This window comes from Mustela putorius, unplaced genomic scaffold (assembly GCF_011764305.1).
Source record: "Mustela putorius furo isolate JIRA1106 unplaced genomic scaffold, ASM1176430v1.1 tig00537227_pilon_pilon_pilon, whole genome shotgun sequence".
NCBI classification, from domain to species: domain Eukaryota; kingdom Metazoa; phylum Chordata; class Mammalia; order Carnivora; family Mustelidae; genus Mustela; species Mustela putorius.
The window spans coordinates 46,155,459-46,181,034 of record NW_025422368.1 but is presented as its reverse complement, the minus strand read 5'-3'; positions in this window follow the sequence as shown (position 1 = coordinate 46,181,034).

Below are 25,576 nucleotides of genomic sequence, written 5' to 3'. Positions count from 1 at the left end.
GCAATTTTATAAAATAATGACAAAGAAAAAAGGAGAGCATTATTCACCCTGGATTGAGAAGCAAGTAGTTGAAAGCATTAACTATAGCTTATTTTCATACTGCAGAACCAGCAGTTTATATGCCTTAGAAATCTTACCTCTTGAATGCATTAAAAAATGTATCTTTGACCCGGGCTTATTTGACAACTCAAATTTACATGATTTGAAGGGTGCCTCACCTCTTTGAAACCACAAAAAGTATCTGCTTCAAAGGCACACATATCAATATTAATGTAAAGTCTCATGAAGACATAAAGTATCCTGTTTTATTTCTTCCATAGGTACCTCCTGATACATGTTTTTTCCTCTTTTCCAATCATTTATTTATCCCTCTTTCATTTAAAAATAAAATATATTATTTATCTCTTAAAATCTGTACTTCCTATTCTTGACTGCTCCTCTCTTTACACCTACACATTAGTGATATGTAAATGTTTATAACTGTAGCTTTTTAAATGAGGTAGTTACAGTATTTTCTTAAAATTGAGCCGCAAATGATCATCATGAGTGGGTTGATGAAAAAAATATAATGATGTTTTTCTCTTTCAAATAATGAGATATCACTAATCCTGGGCTCAAGTACTTGTGTTTTTGAAAGCTGATCTACAGTGTTTTTTTTTATTTTATTTTTATTTTTCATAATAGAATATAAAACAGACAAACCATAAGAAATTCTTAATCTCACAAAACAAACTGAGGGTGGTGGGGGGGGAGGAGGGTGGAGAGAGGGAGTGGGGTTATGGACATTGGGGAGTGTATGTGCTATGGTGAGTGCTGTGAAGTGTGTAAACCTGGCAATTCACAGACCTGTACCCCTGGGGATAAAAATATATGTTTATAAAAAATAAAAATTATTAAAAATGAAAAAAATAATACATTATATGTTAAAAAAAAATTTTTTAAGAATATAAAACATATATATATAAAATATGTAGTTTTGCTGAATCAGTATTGTAGTCAAAGACAATTATTTCAGGTGAGAAACACATCTTCTATTAGGAAGTATTTCTGTTAGAAAAATATTTCACAATTGCTAATGAAATAATAGTAAAAATTAATATTGCATTATTTTTCAACTCATTGAATTCCTACTTTGAAACTAAGAAAAAAAGGATGAAGCATAATATTTCCCTTCAAGTTTTAGGTCTGTGCGTGAAGATCCTCTTTCTTAACCATGAACTGAACAATAGCTCTCTTTTTTGGGTCTATACCTTCTCCCTGCTCATACTGAGTTGGTTCCTTCTACCATGTGACTCTGTAATTAAGGTTCCCCCATGCATCTTTACTTTTAGGGTGGTGTACCAAGGGTATGCCAGTGTCCTACCATTTCTTTTTTTCTCCATACGTGGTTTTCTAAGAACATTCCTGCATTCACATCCAAGGAGTTCTCTCCTGCCTGCCTTGAAAGTTAGGTGAAATTTTGTATTTCAGGATTCAGAAATTATGCTTGGAATTTAAACAATTAGCCTTTGGCTAAAATGCCTTTTCCTTGGAGCTTTAAAAAAGTTATTTATAAACTATTATACAAAGACTGAAAGTCTAAATAAATCTTTATGTTATAAATAGTATAATGTTAGTTTTTTACATTTCTATTAATAATATATTTATATTTTTTACATTTATATTTATATGTACATGCTAGGCATTGTATAAACATAAAAAAGAAGTGTTCATAATTTATAACCATATAGTGGTCATGAAGTCTGCTTATGGTGGTGGGGGGGAACTTTCCTATAGAAGAACTACACAGAAATAATCAAATTACTAACTTTTGAAAATAACCAACTGCTTGATTAAATGAAACATCTTTACTCCAAAAAGTCTGTAGGAAAAAAGCAATGAACTTGAATATATATGTTTTTAGTTACTAGCATATTAAAATGTGGATGATCATTTCATGAAATAAATTTAGTTCTCATAATAGAATTGATTTAGTATAAAAGTTGCCTGTGATCACTTTTGTCACTTTTCTCTTTAGTGCCACCTTGTGGGTTAGCTAGTAACAATTAAATATATAAGGTTTTGAGTTTGGGGTTTTTTCTTTCCTGTGCTATGTTAAAGTTCGTCATGGGAAATATTGCAGTAGAACTCAGATGTGAAGAAATTTCTTTGTTTTCTCCAAGAAGCAAGCACTTCACTAGAAGATATTTGCCATAATTCAGCAATCGACCATTCTGAGCACCAGAACAGTTTCTCAAAGATTGAAAATACTGGATCTACACAAAAATTGATATTAATTTAAAGGATAATCACCAAACTGACAATGGCTAACATAAGTGGCAAGCTGTGACTTGTGATGATTTTTCCATAAGAAAAATGTTTTCTAAACTCAGTGTCATAATTTCTACAATACTGTCCCATGTGAATTGATCCCAGGTGATTCAAAACACTGCTGAATCCTGTTTTAGAAGAAACTCCCGCATCTGTTTTAGACTTGTATGCAGCTCATTGCTAGCATCATATTTAATTTGTATTGAGTTAACTTTTTAATTATGCTGAATGTGTAAGGGAATAAGGAAATATTTAGTATAGTATGTTGAAATATCTTTTAACGGAGACACACAGGAAATGTGTTCCACGTTCTCTAACATTCTCCATATAGTAGAAATGCTATAGTGATCTTGATTAATCAAACAAAAAAGAATAGTTTGTCCTCTTTGAAGCACCAAAGCATGTTACAATTTATTGCTAAGTCTTTTGTGGTATGATGAAGAAATACATTTTGAAATTGCATTTATGGAGTCATTTCAGAGCAAGTGAAAATTATATATGCTGGTCACTCTGAAAGTGTAAATTCTGTATCAGAACTCCTCCTGCCCTATCATGAGTTAAAGGTTGTACTGGGTGTTATTCAAAAAGTAATTTTCCCTAAATGTGCAGTAAAGCATCAGATTTGACCTATAACCTGAATATCGTAAGCTATCAGTTATCTATTCTGGAAGCACACCAAGAACAAAAAAAATTTAAGCATTTTTATAGGCTTGCTGAAATCTTATTATAAAACCAAAGTAGCTAAATAGTATCAAATAAGGCTGCAAAAACTTACAATTTAACTCCCTAGCCATTTTTTAACTTGAACAAGTCTTGTGCTTTGTCTCTAAAAGTAGTATATTGTGCTTTCCAATTCAGGAAATGCACTTCAACTGTTAATTTTTATACCCTTTGGTATTTGAATTTTTCCATGACATTCTGATTTGGTACTGGAGCAAATTAAAAGGTGCCTTAGAATGGCAACATTCAATCCATAGTCCTCCATTTAACCTTTATGTGACTATCACTAAACAAGTCCTTATTCTTAGAATTTATCCTAAGAAACAAAATCAAAAACTAGGGAAAGGGCTTTCTTCTCTGGGAACCAAGAAAAGTTGTGACCATTTTTCCACTCTTGCTTCAACTGTAGCTTAGGTGTGTCTTCCTTCACTTTAAGCTGAATGAACTGCCAGGTGGTACTATCGAGAAGATTCCTTGAACACGTTTGTTGGCCATGGTGGGGCTGCACTATATTCAGATAAGCTGGACCTCCATTCACCGTACAGCGTAATTCTAGGAATAAGATTTAGCCTCTTATTTTTATTATGTTCATGTTGCTTTTTTAAAAATAATTTATTTATTTGAGAGAGAAAGAGAGAGTGTGCACAGGCAGGGGGAGCAGCAGAGGGAGATAGAGAAGCAGGCTCCCCACTGAGCAGGGAGCCCAATGCAGGACTCAATCCCAGGACCCTGGGATCATGAACTGAGCCGAAGGTAGACACTTAACCGACTGAGCCACCCAGTTGCTCCCATATGTGTTTTTTAAACAAGTTACAAAGCAACAAAACACATTTCATATCTACTGTGTTACAGATTCTAAATTAAGCAGATTCTGATTAATTGGGTTACATTATATACCAACAGACTTTCCCTTTTAATATCAAAAGGCTTTTATGATCTCCATTCAGTTCCTCTTAAAGTGAGACAAAGCAAAATATTTTCTTGACATTTCTGAGAATTTCAGTTTCAAAGGATCATGTACTCCTTTAATCTTCCATTGTGGGAAAGTAATTAATATTGACTCATTTTTAGAAGCGCTAACATTCAACTAGGTAAACTAAGTAAGTGATAGCTATTAATGTTCTCTTTTGTCTTCTAGACAGAAAATCAAAGCTATTTAAAGTAAAGGATGCATTTAAAATCAATGTCTGTCTAGAAGTTACCATTAATGTTTACAAACACTTTGTGTGGTCATTATGTCTTATTTGGGGGGGTGTCTTTATTCATCTATATCTATCTGTAAAGATATAAATAGATGAGAAAAGTGTATATGTTTCTGTGTGGTCTGAATAGGTGTTTTATTTTTCACCGTGCTAACTTGCAATGTTATAAAGCACGCAAATAGTTCTCTGTGCCTCTCCATTTTCAGTGCTTGCCTGGATAGTCAAATTAAACTGCTGGCATGATACTTATCCAAATATGTAATTCCAAAACCATGATTATAGTCTCGTTTCTTTATTTCTGTGAGATTTACCTATAGTAATTATCATTCACTGTTCAGAGCTCTACAGCAGTGCTCTTCTAAATATTCAGAGCAGGAGCTACACCTTCTAGGATCTGCAAGTAATCAAGTTCTAGGAACATTATGAAACACAATCCACATTATGAATTGAACAGAATGAGCCCTTAGATCTGATGGCCTAAGGCTCAAAATGTTAATGCTCATGACACACATCATACGTTTCAGCAAGTTGAAACTGCATTAAAACAAGAGAATAAATTATGGTCTTGACCTCAGTCTCACTTCACCAGTCTTTCTGCTCCTGTTTACCAGAGAGGGGAGTTTGGGTTCTGCAGACAGAAGACTGGCTACAGATCTTCACCTCCTGTCTGTTTCCACAACTCCAAAAAGGATTGGCCTGAAGAATTTTATCTTTTGATGTTCCATTGTGAACTGACTTAATTAAATTTTCCCGAAGTGCAACATTCCCTGGTTCTTTCTCCAGAGAGCAAATTGAGAAGACACAGAAACAGGTCTAAATGAAGTGCAGTTTTTTTTTTTCTAATTAATTCAAACAATACTGCCATGAAAAAGCACTTTGAATTTTTCAATTCGTAGGCAATTGGTTCTAAAAAGAAAACCATTCTGAATTATCCACATGCTCTCATTTATTAGTCTAGAGCTCTTGCCCAAGGAATTCTTTGCAAACGTAATATATAGTACATCATGGTGATTTACTTGCTTTTCTAATATATTTTGCCAAAAACCCTATAGAACTGAAAGTATGTCAGCAAAGAGAAGTGACCAAGAGAAGGCTCACAAATAAACAAGAAGTAACTAAAAATAGGGGCACCTGGGTGGCTCAGTGGGTTAAGCCGCTGCCTTCAGCTCAGGTCATGATCTCAGGGTCCTGGGATCGAGTCCCACATCGGGCTCTCTGCTCAGCAGGGGGCCTGTTTCCCTTCCTCTCTCTCTGCCTGCCTCTCTGCCTACTTGTGATCTCTGTCAAATAAATAAATAAAATCTTAAAAAAAAAAAAAGATTTAAAAAAAAAAAAGAAGTAACTAAAAATAAAGATAAAGGAGCTGAATCCCATGGGACACCTGGGTGGCTCAGTTGATGAAGCATCTGCCTTTGGCTCAGATCATGATCCCAGAGTCCCTCGATCAAGTCCCAGATTGGACTTCCTGATTGGCGGGAAGATTGCTTCTCCCTCTGCCCTTCATCCTAATTGTGATTGCTCTCACTTTCTTTCTCTCTCTCTCTCTCTCAAATAAAGTTTTTTTTTTTATTTTTTTTAAAGAAGAGCGAAATCCTATTTCTAAAAATCAAATTTTGTTGAAGATAAATTCCACAAATATCACTGCTTATTTATTGACAATGGCTTAAGAGCAATTTGTAATTTCTTCCTAATTCTCAAAATAAGTTTCTGCCAGTCATGTTATCTCCTGGGGAGGAGTGTCTTATGGAATTACCACTTGATTTTATGAAGTCCAGACAACCTCTTAAACAAAATAGCCATTCACAAATGTTAAGATAATGAACAATCGACAAAAGTAACAAATTAACAATGCTTTAACTGAAACATAATTCTCTACACCCTTTGGAATCCAGTCCATTACCATCAAAATCTAGAAAAATACAGGCAGTAGAGGCACTGTTTTTGGTCTTTGTATTTTGTGTTTTGTTTGTTTGTTTGTTTGTTTTTTCTCAAAAAGCCATTATCTACTTTCTTGGTACTTATTTAACAACTCAAGAAGGGGAGGGGAAGTATCCTAGGTAGGTTGTGAATTCTTATCTAAATCTTCTTAAATTGTGCCTTTCAAATACATGACATGTGTGAAATGGGGTTGTTCAAGAAGTATTTAGAAATGACTTTCCAACTCTTATTAACCTTATGGAAAACAATGTAGAAACAGCTGTCAAAATTCACAAATCTAAAACTACAACAAGACTCCTGAGATTTCCACTCAGTAGTGTCGTTGTCAGATTCTTGGCCCCTTCTTTCAGCAGTTTAAGTCTTCTCTCTTCCTTCCTCTCTTTGGAGCACTCCTTGGCCTCCACACCTGGTGAGGGTACCCTTCAGCATGGCCTACTATGAATTGCCCCAGTGAGCCACCCTATTGGGTTTTCCCATGGCCAAGATGAGCTCTGGCCTAGGAACATGGCATCAAAGTATTTATTGAAAGCATTTTTATCCATATTTTTGAGGGAATGAGCTAACAAACAAAAACTGTATCATTTTTCTTTGAATAAGTAAATACGATCTAAAATCAGTATCTGATCCTCTCAGCTTTCATCTTGGAAACCAAACCATGCCTTCAGCATGGCCTACTATGAATTGCCCCAGTGAGCCACCCTATTGGGTTTTCCCATGGCCAAGATGAGCTCTGGCCTAGGAACATGGCATCAAAGTATTTATTGAAAGCATTTTTATCCATATTTTTGAGGGAATGAGCTAACAAACAAAAACTGTATCATTTTTCTTTGAATAAGTAAATACGATCTAAAATCAGTATCTGATCCTCTCAGCTTTCATCTTGGAAACCAAAGTGATGTGTTCTCCTGGAAGGAGATTTTGAGACAATTTAGGCTACATACTGGATCATTAGAGTCTGAAAGTGTCATATAAAGTTAAAAGTACCTCTGGTCAAATTTGCCCTTGAAAATCCCCTAAAACTTGGGTCAAAAGGTAGTAAACCATGGTTTTGTGTGTCCATTCTTATATAGCAATATATACATATAGATGTAAGTGTAAAGTATGTACAATAATACAATGTTTTCAGTGTTTTTAATTCAGTTGAAGTAGAGTAAATAAAATACCAGTATGTTGTGACTCCACTGATACAACAGCACTGCTATCAATTCACTACCGTGTTTCTTTGGATCATTGGATTAGAATTGGAAGAATAGATACAAATTTATGATTTTATAAATATATAGAGATAAAGATGTGTGTGTATGTGTGTGTATTCATTAAGACAGCCTGAGAGTGATAACACCTAAGTAGCAATGAGCAAACTTAATGCCCAAGTCTTGGTTACTAAATACATCTTCCAAGGCTCCCTGCAAATTCTAAGGGAGGATCAGGGAAAGAATAAGGTGAGCACTGAACATACTACTATGCCAGAAAATAAGGAAGTTCTTGAAAGAATGATGAGGATATAACCAAATAATATAGGAGCCACCTTGAAGAAACTCCCACTTACTAAATCTAGAACAATTTGAGCATTAAAATTAAAAAAATAACAGTAATGGATTATAATCCACTGAATAATATATGAATCCATGAATCTACACTGATATCATAACAGATAAATAGAAAGGAAATCTTTTTTAGATTGGAATTCCAATTAAGAAATACAGGAGGGATCCAGGCAAGACACATCAATGAACGCTTAAATTAGTAGATGAAGGAAGAATGAGGGACAAGTTCTTAGAGTCTCAATATAGCTCTCTCTAAAAGTGTATTAACTACAAAAGGAAAGAAAAATTAACTTCAGAGTGGAAAAATCTAACAGACACCATCTGAATCAAATGTCCAAAGTTAACATTACCAGTCATGGGCCAAATCAGTATTATGTGCCACTTGATAACATGCAGTGAGAAGAACACACCATACTTCTTTTACTTCCACAAGGAAAAAATTCACAACCCAGTTATAATCAGGAAGAAATGTCAGACAAACAGAACTTTAGAAAACTTCTATAAAATAACTGACCTTCAAAAATGTCAAGGTCATGAAGGTAAAGTAGAGACTGGGGAGCTCTTCCAGATTGAAGGAGGCTGGAGAGACAGGATAATTGAGTACAATGTGTAGTCCTGAACTGGACCTTTCAGTATAAAGATATTATTAGAACAACGGGCAAAATTTGAGCCAGGGGTCTAGAAGAAGGCATTAAGCTTGCCATGCTATTCATGCAGTTCTTCTGAGAGTTTGAAACTTTTTGAAAGTAAAAAAGTAAAAAATATTTTTTTAAAAAGTCCAGGCTCATTGGTACTTTTTCAAACTCCCAATGTGCAGCTCCAAAGTTACACAAGCCAGGAAAGGAATTGGTTGAAAAACAGTAATAGGAGCATCAATAACATGTCAGAGAAGATGAACTAATCATATGACATCAACTAATTTTTTCACAATGCTTTTTGGGTTTTATCTACTCTCTTGGCATCCCAAAGGCACCAGTTTTGCTCATTCACATTTTTCCTTCGATATTATCTCATGAACACATTTTAAAAGATATGTTGAGAATCCCTTTTGCAACTGCTTTTATCTTTTTCTCTCTTTTCCTCTTCTTCTTCCCTTTCTTCCTTGGTTTATTTATTTTAGAAGCAGCATTCATCCTATGAGAAGAACCCATCCTTAACATAAAATACCTTGCCTCACCCCCTTGACAAAGTAGCCTCTGATCAGTCAGAAGAGAGAAGCACCATTACACACCCACCCTTCCTCAGCCAGGCAGCAGTCTCTCACACCCATTCTTCTTCATCACTATTTTCCTCCTTTCTTCCCGGACCAGGAATGTAAAATTGTCCTTGAAGTTAATTAACAGAATTGAGCCTCCAGGGACTGTTCTTCCCCTATAATCTAAAGTACTCAAACCCTTCACTTAAGATATAAAGGAGAGAAAATCAGGACTGAAATAATATCCCCTTTCTTAACTCTGTATTTTTAATTTTATTTATTTATTTATTTATTTATTTACTGTCTAAGCCATCTTCCTCAGCATTAAGTCGGGGCTATGAAACAGTCTGCCATTCTAAACAACACTTGCTTGCCAGGAATATCAGAACTTCTTAGAAGCTCAAAAGATCTAAATTCAAATTACCTGAACTACAATTAAAATAGCCACCATTCTGTAGTAATGACAGGAGAGGCAGAAAGAAGACAATAAAGAGATGGTCTAAGATGTCAAGCAACACTCCTAGGATACCAGAAACATCTGAGAAATGCAGCCTCAAGTTATATTTGCAGAGATAGTTCCTTTCTCTTGCCGAAACCTGCCTCACAAAAACCTGGGAAATATACTCATAAAAAGCTGAGTGCTCTCCTTGTAGTCACTCTGATTTGACGATGATGATGATGACCAAAAACAAAGCAACTACGCGGCTAAGCAGCACTAATCGTGGCATCATGAAAACCATTGCTAACACATTCATTCCCATTGAGCACTCTGTAGTCAAGAAGTATTGCCACTTGAATTAATACCACGTTTATTTCTCATTCCATGTGACACAGTGTTCATGCAGAGCTGGTACAAGGGCTGTTCCTGATTTCATCCAGTAGCCCCTCTCATTCCGCCACATCTCTGAGTTGAAGAGAATCCTGGTTCTATGTTCTTCCAACGCAGGTCTGCCCCCATACCTCTCAACAGACTATAGCTTTCCTTAGGTATTATGAGTACCATAAGGGCGGGAACTCAGATGTGTTTCCCGACTTAACATCAATCTCTTTTCAGTATGGCCACTAATGTAAGTGTTACCTCATAAGTTTTCTTTTCTCAAACTCGTCCCAAGATTATCATCCCTATAATTTATGTACTAATTAATTTATTTATTGGGCTAATATTTACTAAGAAGCAAGAGTGCAGTGGGTACTGTTCTTGGCATAGTGAGCAGTATGGGTTAAAATTCCTGACCTCATGGAAATTGCATTCAAATATGGGAGACAGACAATGAAAAAAATTTTAAGTAAAATAAATGAGAATAAGAGAAGGGATATAGAGAGTGATAGGTCCAGGAAGAGAGGTCACAGTATTAAAGATGACAGGGAAGTCTTTACATTTGAACAAGGACTTGTAGGAAGTGAGGTGTGTACATCACTGAGGGAAGGGGAACAGCAAGAGCAAAGGCCCCAAGACAGGGGTGTGACTGGTGTGTTTGAGACATGGCAAGACCACCTGGGGGGCTGGAGTAGAGTAAGTTAGAGAGACAGAAAAGGGAGTGGGATCAGAAAGATAATGTGAAGCCAATATTGTATAAGGTTTTGTGGGTTTTTATAAGAACTCTGCATTTATTCTGAGAGTAAAAAGCCATTGGAGAGTTTTGAGCTGAAGGAATGACATAATCTGTAGTGAGTTCTAGAAAAATCCTTATGGTGGATTTGATGAGAATTTACATAAGAATAAAAAAGAAGAGTTTCAAGGCAATTGAAATAGTCCATATAAGAGATGACTGTGGTTTGGACTAGGACAGTAGAAGTAGTAAGAAGAGATTTGATTTGCTAATTGTAGTTACGGTATGAATGAGAAACTTCAAGGTTGATGCCAGATTTTGATCTGAGCAGCTAGCTGGAGGTTGACGTTTATTGAGATAGCAAAGGCTTAGAGAGAATCAGGTGTGAAAGGAAGATCAAGATCTTTGTGTTTATATTGCTGATAGTTAAGAATATGTGATCATGGGACACCCTGGGTGGCTCCGTTGGTTAGGTGACTGCCTTCGGCTCAGGACATGATCCTGGAGTCCTAGGATCTAGTACCACATTGAGCTCCCTGCTCAGCAGGAAGTCTGCTTCTCCCCCAACCCTCCACTTCTCATGCTTTCTCTCTCTCTCTGTCTCTTGTTCTTTCTCAAATAAATAAATAAAATCTTTTTAAAAAAAGAATATGTGGTCAGAGAATTGATCATTATATTTGGCAATGTGGAAGCCATTATTGACCTTCACATGATCAGTCTCAGTAGATTGTTGGAGGCAAAAGCCTAATTAGAGAGGGTTCAAGAATGAATCGGAAAAGAGTGGTAGTAACTGGAGCATACAGGCAAATATTTATAGTGTTTTTTTCTGTAAAAGGTGATAGAGAAATGGATATTATCCAGAAGAAGATGGAGGATTAAGAAATGGCTTGGTAGTGGTTGTGGGGGAGGGTAGGTAGATTGGAGTTAATTATAACAGACTTATATGCTAATGGGAATGATCCAGTCAGGGAGAAAACCTTGATGCATGAGAGAATGGGAAGAGTTGTTGGAATTATGTCCTAGAATGGGTTTGAGAGGATGGCTGTAGTAAAGGAGTGGACCTTGGTTTGAGGATAGACAGTTCATCTGTAGGAACCAAGAGGAAGATGGTTTAGTGGGTACATGTGGTAGTGGGTGCTTGTGAACATTCTCTCCCAATTGTTCCTATTTTCTCAGTGAAAATCACCAACTGAGTGGGTAAGAAGATATTGAAGGTTTGAGGAAAAAGGTAAAAAATAGTCTATAATAATCTAAAAGAATGAGTAAATAGTAAATGGAAATGTTGGGCTTTAAGCTTATTGGGCCTAAGGGCCTAGATGATATTAGTAGACACAAATTTAAAGTGGAGCCACATCCATGCCATGTAGATGCAGGTCCAGAGTTGTTGGACAGTTGGATTTAATAGGATTAAGGTTCAGGCAGCTGCAATGGAGGGAGAGTGAGGTATGGAAGATAAAGTCTATCAGCAAGGGAGCAATTATAAATATTTACAGTGGAATCAAGACTGAATAAGCAAGAAAATAAGAATATCAAGAGCTAAAGATGGTGAAAATTTAATAGATTGTACATCCCTGAAAAATTAAAGAAATATTATTGTTTAATATTGGTTATTGAAATGAAGGTATTATATTCTTAAGGCACAGTGAATCCCAGAAAATAATGGCTCTTGTATCTCAAGAGGTAATAACATCCTCCATGCTCCAGAACTCAAATACACATATATCCTTTTATTCATTGTCACTTATTAAGAATTCACATGTAATTCCACTGACCACCCCCCCTTGACTTTAATGTATAGTACAAAATTTCTGTACTGTTATGAATCCATTCTTTGGACTTTATTTTCTTCCAGCACTTTTCCTAATTTTTGCTAGCCATGACTGACACCAGGCTTTCTTCCAAGATTCCATTTTCATAATAAATTTCATCACCATAAGCCCTCAACTTACAGGATGAGTTGGAGGAATTAGTATGATTGTATCAATTAATGCAGAAAAAACATCTGACAAAACCCAGTACTCATTGATAATTTAGAAACCATAACTGAGGGGCACCTGGGTGGCTCAGTCTTTAAGCATCTGCATCATGATCCCAGGGATTGAGATCCTGGGATTGAGACCTGTATCAGGCTCCCTGCTCAGTGGGAAGTCTGCTTCTCCCTCTCCCACTCCCTTTGCTTGTGTTCCCTCTCTCTCTGAGTCTCTCTCTGTCAAACAAATAAATTAAAATCTTTAAAAAAACAACTAAGTTAGAGATAGACAATATATACCTCAATTTGATAAAGAACGTGTTTAAAAAAACCTACAGAAATCATTCTTAATGGTAAAAGATGAATACTTTCCCCTAAGTTAGGGAATAAAGATTCATTTCTCACTTCTCCCATTCAACAAAGTACTAGAAGCTCTAGCCAGTGCAGTAAGGCAAGAAAAGGAAAGAAAGGGCATACAAATTGGAAAGGAATAAATAAAACTCTCTGATTGCAGATGACATGACTGTCTATTTTTAAAATATCCAGGATTCTACAAAAATAAAATGCCTAGAACCTAAAAATTGATTTCAGCAAGATCAGAGGAGAAAAGATCTACACACAGAAATCAATGTCTTGCACCCAATGTTTATAGCAGCAATGGCCCTGGTCACCAAACTATGGAAAGAACCAAGATGCCCTTCACCGGACGAATGGATAAGGAAGATGAGGTCCATATACACTATGGAGTATTATGCCTCCATCAGAAAGGATGAATACCCAACTTTTGTAGCAACATGGACGGGACTGGAAGAGATTATGCTGAGTGAAATAAGTCAAGCAGAGAGAGTCAATTATCATATGGTTTCACTTATTTGTGGAGCATAACAAATAGCATGGAGGACATGAGGAGATGGAGAGGAGAAGGAAGTTGAGGGAAATTGGAAGGGGAGGTGAACCATGAGAGACTATGGACTCTGAAAAACAACCTGAGGGTTTTGAAGGGGCGGGAGGTGGGAGGTTGGGGGAGCCAGGTGGTGGGTATTATGGAGGGCACGGATTGCATGGAGCACTGGGTGTGGTGCATAAACAATGAATTTTGTTATGCTGGAAAGAAAAAGAAAGAAAGAAAGGCAGACAGACATTTCATTTCTATATAGTAACACATATGAAAACAAATTAAAACATGTTTATAATCACTCCAAAGAAAATGGAATACACACAAATGTTGAGAAGTCAATAATCTACATAGAAAGACATATCATGTTCATAGGCTGGAAAGATTCAACATACTAAAGACATCAGTTCTCTCTAAATTCATCTGTAGGCCTAATGCAATTTCATAAAGTAAATGCAAATTAAACCACAATTAGCTATCACTAAATACCTATCAGAATGGCTAAAATTTTAAAAAAAATAGTGATAATACCAAATGTTGTCAAAGATGTTGAGAAATTGGATCACTCATATATATAGCTAATGCTAATATAAAATTGTTGTGCTATACTGGAAAACAGTTTGGCAGTTTTTTAAAAAGTGGTGCAAAAATAATGAATACTGTTATGCTGAAAATAAAAAAAATAATAAAAAATAAAAATTAAAAAAGTAAAAATAAAAAAATAAATTAAAAAAATTTTTAAAAAGTTAAACATGTGGTTACCATGCACAGTAATTCTACTCTCCAGCATTTATCTCAGAGAAATGGAAATTTATGTTTGCACAAAAGCCTGTATTTGAATGTTCATAACGGTGTTATCCATAATAGCCAAAAACTGCAAACAGTCCAAATGTCCTAAGTGAACAGCCAAACAAACAGGTACATCCATACTATGGATTAGAACTCAGCAATAAAAAGAATGAACTATTCATATATGCGGCATCTAGGATGAATCCCCAGGGAAGTATGCTGAGTGAAAATAAATTATTCCCAAGACGTTATATACTTTATGATTCCATTTCCGTAATGTTCATTAAATGATAAAATTATATAAATGGGGGCATCTGAGTGGCTCAGTGGGTAAAAGCCTCTGCCTTTGGCTCAGGTCATGATCCCAGAGTCCTGGGATCGAGCCCCACATTGGGCTCTCTGCTCAGCAGGGAGCCTGCTTCCTCCTCTCTCTCTCTCTCTCTCTCTGTGATCTCTGTCTGTCAAATAAATAATTTTTTTAAAAAACCTTTTAAAAAATTATATAAATGAAGAACTTCTTAGAGGTTTCTAGGAGTTCTATACAGCAGTAAGAGTGAGTGGGAGGAAAGTGGCTGTAGTTATATAAGAGATCCTTGTGGTGATGGAACTTTCACGTCCTGACTTTTGATGGTCACATAAATCTACACCTGCGACAAAATGACGTAGAATTAAGTACACACACACCACCCCCATAACACACAGACACGCTCTCACTCATGAAATCTGAATAAGGTCAATGAAGTGTATTCAGTGTCAGTTTTCCAGTTGTTATTGTGCTACAGTTATCCAAGGTGGATGCTGGGGGATGCTGGGTGGTGAACATACAGGATCTTTCTGAATTGTTTCTGTATAACTGCCTGCAAATCTCAATTACTTCAAATTAAAAATTTAAATGAATAAATTAAAGGAACACAGAGAGGGAGAGAGAACAAGAGAAGGCTCTCTTGTGAAGAACAGATAATTCAAGCAATCTTAAACTTTCAAAAAGAAGCAATCAAAATCAAACAATTTTAAATCTATAACTTACATTAAAAGTTATACGCCATTTTGGGCAAAAGTGAAAAGTAAAAACAGGAGCATACGTCGTTAGCTCTAACAGTAATCTTTTACACTATCTCTGGTTTTTTCTCTGTCCACACCATTAAAAAAAAAAAGAAAAGAAAGAAAGAAAAGCAAAAGAAAGAAAAAAAGAAAGAAAGAAAGAAACTCTTCAGATCCACTCTGAAGCCTTTCTCGACTGAGACGTCTCTGATACCTTTCTAAGCAGCTTAGTGTCAGACATTCTTTGAGTATATTTGTAACTTATTGGGAAAAAAATTGTAAGTTGCTTTCTTAACACAACACAATTCTCATTTTACCCAGTTCTGATTACTCTGTGATCTTTAGCATAACAGAGAAACACCTTTCAGCCCCTTATAATCTGTGAAAACAAAGTTTAGATGAAAGGAAGAGTCCTCAAAGCTGGATTGTCAGACTCCCACTCCGGTGTGATCTTCTGACCGTCTTCAGCTGCATGTCACAGAGTTTAGCCAGGCCTGACATTTCTGCATTCTAACCTGTCAGCGTCTAATGATAGCTCTCATCCCTGAACTTCTCTAACACTTATTACCTACACTACTGTGTTGATTTTCAGTGAAGGCATATTTATATGCAATAAAACAGCACTCATTTTAAGTGTAAGCTAATACATGTTGGAAAATTAATTCACCTCTCTGTAACCATCATAATTAAATTATGGGACATTTCCATCACCCCAAGTTCCCTTGGCTTCTTTCTCTATCTCTCTGCCCCAGGCAACCATTATTTTGTGTTCTATCACTATGGATTAGTTTTGCCTATTCTAGAATTTTACTGAAACGGAAGCGGAAAGTGTATATTCTTTATTATCTGGCTTATTTGATGCAACATAATGTTTCTGATACTTATCTATGCAGTTGTGTGTATTAGTATTTGTTCATTTCCATTCTATTGTGTGTATATGTATAGTTATACTACATATATATTTTTTTCACATATTGATAGCCATTTGGATTGCTTTTAGTTTCAGACTATTCCAAATATAATTGCTATAAAGAGTCATGCACATATGTTTGTAGGGGGTCATATGGTTTTACCTCTCTTGGGTAAATACCTGTGAGGGGAATGGCTCCTAGGAACAAATGGTAGGTATATATTTAACTTTATAAGGAACTGCCAGTCTATTTTACATTCCTACCAACAACATATGAGAATTACAGTTGTTCCACATTCTTGCTAATACTAGTTTAGTCTCTTTAATTTTAACTTTTAGTAGGTATATAATGGAATATCATGTGGTTTTGAGTTACATTTTCCTGATGATGAATAATGATGAAAATCTTTCTATATGCTTATTAACCTTTGTATAACTTCTTTTATGAAATGTCTGCTCAAGTCTTTTCTCATTTGTTTCTTGAATTGTTTATCTTACTGAGTTTATGTATTCTGAATAAAATCCTTTGTCAGGTACACAAATTGTGAATATTATCTTCCAATCCATGGCTTATTATTTCAATTTTTCTTAAGAATATCTTATGAAGATCATAAGTTTTAATTTTAATAAGATCCAACTTATCATTTTTAAAATTTTATCAGTGGTGCTTTTAGTGTCTTTCTTATGAAATGTTTGCCTGCCCCAAGTCTGTGAAGATTTTTTCCTATATTTTTGTCTGGAGGTTTTATAGTTTTATTTTTTATGTTTAGGTCAATAATATATTCTAATTCTCTTTTGACTTAAAAATAATAATAAAAGCCATAACTCTCCTCCCTATGTCCTCATTAATATTAAACTTATTTAAATTGAATTTATTAGTGATTCAGTGTTTTACTTTAAATCCCCAAGAATTACTATCAATGTAGTAAATCTGAACAGTAATATCTATTAGTGAGGGTTTCTAATATATAAACTGCTTTGTTCTTAGCAAAAATATCACATTTCACATGTACCAAGGTAAAAACACTAACCATAAGAATTTCTACCCTAATCATGTTTTTTTCAAGTACTCTGTCCCTGCTTCTCCTTTTACTCTCAGAAAGATCTCAATAGATCTATCTTACAAGAAAAAGTGACCAGAGGAGAGAGCTCAGTCAAACTTCCACCTCATCTCATACTCAAGAGTTGGGAAAACTACTACACAATCAGTATTTTAATTCTGCTCTTAGTGTTCCATCTTCCTCCCTCATACTTCCATTTCCCTCATATTTCTAATGATTTATGTTCTGAAATGGATTGGCCTCAAGAGACATCAGAGGAAGTTTTATAATGACTTAGGAAAAGCATTTTATATTATTCATTTTTTATGTAAGTAATGTGAAAACACATATGAATAAGCATTTCACTCTTTGATTTTAATATCTAATTCCATTAGTTTTATATATACATATATAAATATATATATACATATATAGTTATAGTTTTACATATACATATACATATATAGTTTTATATATATAAATATAAATATACACATAAATACAGAGATAACCAGTGGTCTGTACCTAATGAAAATGAGGTTCTAAGACACCATTCCAATGTCTGTAATTCCAAAAAAAGTGATTCTTGAAATTGCTCTGGCCCATTCTCTACACAAAACAACCCTGGTCTACACAACATGGCCTAATATTGTGTTATATAATTTTGTCTTTTAAATGTTTCTGTGTTTATGTTTTTCAATACAATTCCACAAGAGATCTTGAGTGTCTACAATGAGAAAGACACCATGCTATGTTCTATAGTGGTGATCTTGAACTCTGGCTGCATGTTAAAATAACCTAGGAAGTTTTGATAAAATACCAATGGCCAGGCCTACCCAATCTAATTGAATCAAAATCTCTGGGGCTGAAACTCAAGGTAACCCAAATGATTCTCATTTCAGGTAGATGGAGAGCCATAAATGGCTTTAAAGCTATTAATGGCCTTAAAGTGAGGTCTCTGAGACCTTTTCAGGGGGTCTACAATGTTAAATGACAAACCTTTCTCCCAAACTCCTATATAATTATTGAATAGACCTTTCAGCATACAATATATACACTTTGATATATTGAATTGAGTTAATCATGATTTTGATCTTCATTCAACTTAATACAGTGATTTTGAAACAAGATATTCTTTGTCAGAGAGTAAAAAAATTGACAATAAAACAATAAGTGTTCTCATACTTTCTATTTCATTCAAAGGTTTGGAAAAAGAAAACAAATAATTGTTTTTAAGATCACTCTTCTCTGCTTATAGAAGCAATTTGGTGGAGAAGTTTCAAAAGCACCACCTTAATATAAAGAAGAAAATAACTTTTCTAACACTTAATAACAAAGTGTTAGAAACTAACCAAAAGCAGGAGGAATGGAATGGAAGGTGAGGTGATTATTCCTTTGGCCCTTCAGGGAGTGTCTGGGTTTGTGTTCTTGCCAGAAGCAATATCTAGCTATTTATGTTAAGCAAGTCAGCTGCTTGAAGTGAAAGCAAGCAGGCTTGAGGAAGACTGCTCTTTATACTTTATCAAAAAAGATGAAGACAAAAATAGAAAAGAGGAAATGATCCAAAAAAAAAAAACTGGAAAATATGTTTTTTAGGAGTCATAGGGGAATCAAAAGCCATAGCAAAATAATACTAAGCAGATAAATATGTCCTAAGGGAAAACGAACAGAAACTTAGTATTACCGAAACTCGATTTAAGTGCATGCCTCTTCTCGCAGAGTAATGCACCAGAAGTCAGAGAAAGGCAAATTTAAATATTCACAAGAATTCATTTTTTGCTATTTGATTGGCAAAACATTATAAAAGTTTATTATATGCATCTTTGGGAAGGTATAAAGAAACATATATTTCTTCCATTGTTATTTAGATGTAAAAATGGCAGTTTTTGGAGGATAATATCCATTAAAGGTTAACGTTACTGTGATCAAGTAATCTCACAAGAATCTATTCTTGAAAAATAATCAAACATGAGCACAAAGATACAGTCACAAGAATGCTCTTTGCAGTATTATCTGTGACTGAGACTAAGCACAGAAAACCTCTTATGTGGCCATGAAAATGGACAGAGCTAAATATAGCATGGTACTTTGTATTTTGTTGTAGTTAAGAACAATGAGATGGATCAATAAAATATATACTATGCCCCAATAATATAAAAATACCTCAACTAAATGTGTGTGTGTGTGTGTGTGTGTGGATTTAAAGACACAGAAAAAAATTTAAATAATTTCCTACATTAGTTCATGTAATGTAGGAAAAGGTATTGAATAAATAAATATATAAATAGATACAAGGACATAAGCATGTATTCCTAGATATATGACTATACCCAAATCAGTAAAAGTGGACTTTTTAAAGTGGAAGCAATACCCTGCTGCTTTTTGTAAGGGTCAGAGAAGGGAAAATTCCCACAGAAGAGACTTGGGACTCTTCTATAGAGACAATGAAGTCTTAGAGAGAAAACAAGGATTTGTAGCGTTTAGGCCTCTGGGAGAGTGGAGTGCTTTTGTTGTGTTTTCTCTCTGAATGTTGGAGTATGAGAGGAAAAAGTAGTATGTAGGAAGTGAGTAGCTGGAGATGGATATAGATATAGCTACAAACTCAAAGAATAAGGTTTGGATCTCTAAACATAGTTAATTAGGAATATATTCTTGTCAACCAACTGGTGAGATAATTGACCTACAGACTATCTGACTTTTTCAAGGGGAATTTATATTGAATATGATAAGTTGGGAACAAGAAATATCCAGACAAAATTTGACAATTTTTACACAAAAGCATCAGTTTCTCTTGCACTCTATGAAATAATTTTTCATTGCTAATATCACTTCCACATTTTGGGGTTAAGGTCTAAAAATGTTAATATATGTATAAATTGTTGTAAAGGATATAATTTCTTGTGTATTTTAAATAATGACATTCTTAAATAGAACTGTTCCATCATATTTAATGTGAGTCAGATGAATCTAAATGACATAATTCAAAGAATACATTCATTGTCATTCTTTTATCATTCTTTTTTCTATCTTAATGTACATTTTCAATTCCCCAGTCCCAAAGTATTTGATCTTAAAGCAAGATATTGTTATGCTTAAAGTCTTTTATTGATCAACTTTTCATATTCTCTTTAATAAAATATTTATAAAAATTAAAAGTTTAATTTTCAAAAATTTTATGAGACCATTAAGTATGACAGCCTTTCTTCTGGACTGAATTTTCATTAAAATAGCTTTTAGTACATAATCAAAATGTAAACATATTTAAAATTATTAGAATTAGTAAACATAAAAGTAAAATTTTATTGACAAGTCATCCCTTACTGAAACTAAGATGCTTTGTATTTTTCACTGAGTTCATGTATTCATGGATGATTATTCCTTTTATTTATAATGAGGAGTCAGTGGAAATTAACAGCCAAAAGAAGAGACATATTGGACCACCATTAGGAGCTGGACTTAAAATCAGTGTTGTTAAATGCATCACTTACAGTAGAATCCACAATGTGTTTCTGTTTAATTACCCAACTCTAATACCATATCCCTTGGAAAAGCTCATTTACTCCAGAGTTATGTGTGCCCCCGTTTGAAAATCAGGACAACATAAAGTGATGGCAAGGGTCCAATAGGTCACATGAGAAAGTCCTTAAGAAAAGGATCAATAACATCGTAATCTCACATTTATATACCAATGTGCAAGCAATAGGTAAAAAGTAAATCTAATAGGTGATAAAATAACTTAGGTGATAAAGACTACAGCTGAGTAATTATGTGAAATGATAAAAAACTATAATGTAGTCCAAATAGAGATATTTGAAGGAAGGCAGGGTACGACTGTACGTCATTCATCCCTTATACACCTAATTGTGGTAGCATACTGAGAAACAGTTAGAAAAATATCCCAGAAACCATGAATTAAAATGATACTGTTATGTCAAAAAAACAAAGAGGCAACCCGAGGAACGGGAGAAGAAATTTGCAAATGACAGTACAGACAAAAGGTTGATATCCAAGATCTATAATGAACTCCTCAAACTCAACACATACAAAACAGGCAATCATATAAAAATATGGGCAGAAGATATGAACAGACACTTCTCCAATCAAGACATACAAATGGCTATCAGACACATGAAAAAAATGTTCATCATCACTAGCCCTCAGGGAGATTCAAATTAAAACCACATTGAGATATCACCTTACACCAGTTAGAATGGCCAAAATTAGTAAGACAGGAAACAACATGTGTTGGAGGGGATGTGGAGAAAGGGGAACCCTCTTACACTGTTGGTGGGAATGCAAGTTGGTGCAGCCTCTTTGGAGAACAGTGTGGTGATTCCTCAAAAAATTAAAAATAGAACTTCCCTATGACCCTGCAATTGCACTCCTGGGTATTTACCCCAAAGATACAGATGTAGTGAAAAGAAGGGCCATCTGTACCCCAATGTTTATAGCAGCAATGGTCACGGTCGCCAAACTATGGAAAGAACCAAGATGCCCTTCAATAGACGAATGGATAAGGAAGATGTGGTCCATATACACTATCAGAAAGGATGAATACCCAACTTTTGTAGCAACATGGATGGGACTGGAAGAGATTATGCTGAGTGAAATAAGTCAAGCAGAGAGAGTCAATTATCATATGGTTTCACTTATTTGTGGAGCATAACAAATATCATGGAGGACAAGGGGTGTTAGAGAGGAGAAGGAAGTTGGGGTAAATTGGAAGGGGAGGTGAATCATGAGAGACTATGGACTCTGAAAAACAATCGGAGGGGTTTGAAGTGGCGGGGGGGAGGGGCGGTGGGAGGTTGGGGTACCAGGTGGTGGGTATTATAGAGGGCACAGATTGCATGGAGCACTGGGTGTGGTGAAAAAATAATGAATACTTTTATGCTGAAAATAAATAAATTTAATTTTTAAAAAGGAAAAAAAAGATACTGTTATTAAAATATACCATAGACAACAAAGCCAGTTCAAATTTGATGATGATTTTTTATGCAGATTGTAAATCTTAAAGAAGATGCCATAAATAGCATTTCCTTTCCTACCATCACTTCTTTTTTTTTTTTTTTCTCCTACCATCACTTCTAATGTAATCTCTGAATTAGGAAAATGAAGCCAGTTATTCACAGGCAGTTTTAAGGAGGCTTACATCAGCTTACAACAAGGATGAACAAAGGAAAATTTAACCTTTCTATGCACATCCTCCCTCTTCAGTGAAATAAGGGGAAAGCTGAAATAAGCATTCCCATTTGCTCCTGCCAAATTCTCCAGTCCAAAACCCCCCAGGGACAATGTGAGTAAATAGAGAAGAGACCCCCATAGTTTACTACTTTAACTCCCTATATAGAAAGATCAGTAGGAAATAAATATTCCCCATTAATATAGATTATAAAACAGGAAAAGAGAGAGGAGAAGATATTAGTCATAAAATTAACTACTTGGACATTTTGCTGAAAGTCTTACTTTCCTCTTAAATAAATTGTCAGTGAGGTTTTAATTGCATCTGCTAATATTTTCAACTCTCAGAAAGAAAATGAAATAGTGGTGAAACTACTCTAAAGTTATTACTTCTTTCTCTTTTTTTTTAATTTAAAATTTGAGTATGGAATAAAAGTATATCAAAACCCATAAGATAACAAAGGGTAAACTGTGAAAAGTAAATCTGAATGATCTTTAATGAAAAGGGAAGAAAGAGTAGATATGGAATGCCTACCATGTGCCAGCCACTGTTCTAGATGCAGAAGATTCAAGAGTGAATCCAGTAGACAAAATCCCTGCCCTGACAGAGTTCATCATGTGGGATAAGATAGAAAATAAATAACATATGATGGTAATAAGTACTAAGGAGAAATAATAAGATAAGGGAGACAGGGTACACACTGGAGGTAGAGTGTAAAATCTTACACACTTTGGGTAGAAACACAAAGGAAGTAATAACAAGCCCTATGGATATCTGGAAGAAAAGGCATTTCAGTCAGATAGATCGTTAAGTACAAAGATCCTGCAGGAGCTCACTGAATAAGTGCAAGATCAGCATGAAGTCCACGTGGCTGGAGTCTGGTGGATGAGGAAGAGAGTTGGAGGTGATAAGGTCGGAGAGATGGCAGGGCTCTGATTTGAACTCTCACTGAGTGAAAAGATACACCATTGGAGGATTGTGAACAGAGAAGTAACATAATCTTACTTCTCAGAAGGACTGTTCCGGTTTCTATTTAAAATAGAGACAGTTTCAATAATACAGACAATAGATGATAGCAATATGAATTCAAGTAGAAATATAGAAGACAGTGCAATGGGGTGGGTTTGGATCATGGAACGTTTTTGAATGTAGGAAAAATAGATGTGAGATATGAAAGAAGGAACCATAAATAAATTCAAAATTTCAACCCATGTAACTTAAAGGATTGAGTTGTCATTTACTGAAATGTGGAAAGACTACAGAATAAGCATATTTGAAGAGAAACTGAGGAATTCAATTTTAGACATACTAAGTTTGAGGTGACTGTTAGACTCCCATGTAGAACTATTGAATGGCAGTTGAATATATGAGTTTGGGATTCAGTGCTCTTCAATAGAAATATAATGCAAGTCACATATGTAATTTTAAATTTTCTAGTAGCCACATTTTTAAAAGTTTAAAAAAAATAGGTAAAGTTTATTTTAGTGTTATATTTATTTTTTAGGTCTCTAAAATATTATCTTTTCAACAAGTAATTAATATAAAAATTAACCAGACACTTAACTGTCTTTTAAGAAAAAAACTAAGTTTTCAAAATCTGGTGTATATTTTACACTTCAGAGCACATTCTTAACTCAAAATAGCCACATTTTAAGTATTTTATAGCCACATGTGACTGGTGGCTATCTTGTTGGACAGCACAGGTTTAAAAAAAAAATAGATGACTACAAAGGAAATGGAAAAGTTCAAATAAAAAAAACTTAATGAATTATAGTAAGAATACTGTACTTTAAGATACTTTGGGCAACAAGTAAAATTCTCATGCCCCAAACCTCAAACAAGCTTAGAGGAAAGAATGTAGCAGCCATTAGAGGAAGTCTTGAAGTGGGGCAAATACAAACATGTCATCAATGACCAATGTTCTTTCCATGTTTTTACATCATCATATGTGTGTTGCCTTTATCCCAAGGCTGGTAGAAAATGGCAGCAGTAGTCCCAGATGTCATGCCTTGACATAACAGCATTCAGAAGTAAAATGAAGCACTTCTTCTTTTGTGTCTCTCTTATAAGAAAACTTTGCCAAGAGACCCACCCTCCCCACAGGATTCATTTCACATCTCATTGGCCAAAGTTGAGTTAAATGCTATTCTTTAACTAGTCACTGTCAAGAAGTGAATACGGTGAGTTCTGGAATTCTGGATAATATGAAGTAGGCATTTTCCAACATATCTATAAAAATTAAGCTAGAAAAATATAAATGGAAAAGATATTTGAGGACTCTTAAAAGTGAAGATCAGCATACAGATTTGGGAAGAAGATAAGGATTCAAATCACCCCTGAATCAACAGTGAGTCTATTTCTTTCTTTCTTTTTTTTTTTTTTTTTTTCCTCCAATATCTCAGAGCCTGGTTTCAAGGCAGGCCAAAAGCCAGATGTACACATTAGTGTGGATAGAGAGATCTCAAGAAGCAGCCCTCTAGTCCAGTCTCAAGGAGCACAGAAGTCTACTGGTAGCAACAGTCACTTCAGCAGGAGCCCACATGCCCCTAAAATTCCAAGGAACAGAAACTTTACTCTCCAGCCAAAGGAGCTGTGGTCCCAAGAATGTGGCAAGAACTTCTGTTGTTTTTCTGTCTGTGTGTTCTGATGAAAATAGATGACTACAGAGGAAATGCTCTAAAAAGTTAGTGCACATTTCACTTCAGTTCTGAAGTTGGGTGCAGGTGCAAGAACTGTGTGACAGCAGGGTAAATAAAACCTCAGCTTTCTAGCCATAGGACCATAAAAGGGAGTCACAGGAACCACAAACTACTGAGGAGCTAGTGGAGAGGAAGTAGCTCAAAAAAGCAACACTATAAGGTTCTTTGTTAATTCCTGGGCTCACCCTGGAGCCTCACATACATGGATCTAATACTAAACAGTATATTAAATGTTTTGATGACTGAATTAAGAGACAAAACCCTACCAGGTCCCAGACTGGTCACTAGATGTGTGACAAATCTGCATGGCTCAGGAAAGGTTTTGAAATAAAACTGGTATTAAAACCACAACTCATAGAAAGCTCACTGGAACTAATGGCTTGAACTCCAACAGATCAATTGGCTGCTAAACAAAAATATCAACAATGTCCATAATATTCAAATAAGACATAAAGTTTCACAATCTCATATTCAAAATGCCTAAGTTAAATCCAAAAGTACTCAACATATTAAGACCCAGAAAAATCTCAACCCACATGGGAAAAGATGATCAATAGAAGCCAATCCTGCAATGACACAAATTTTGAAA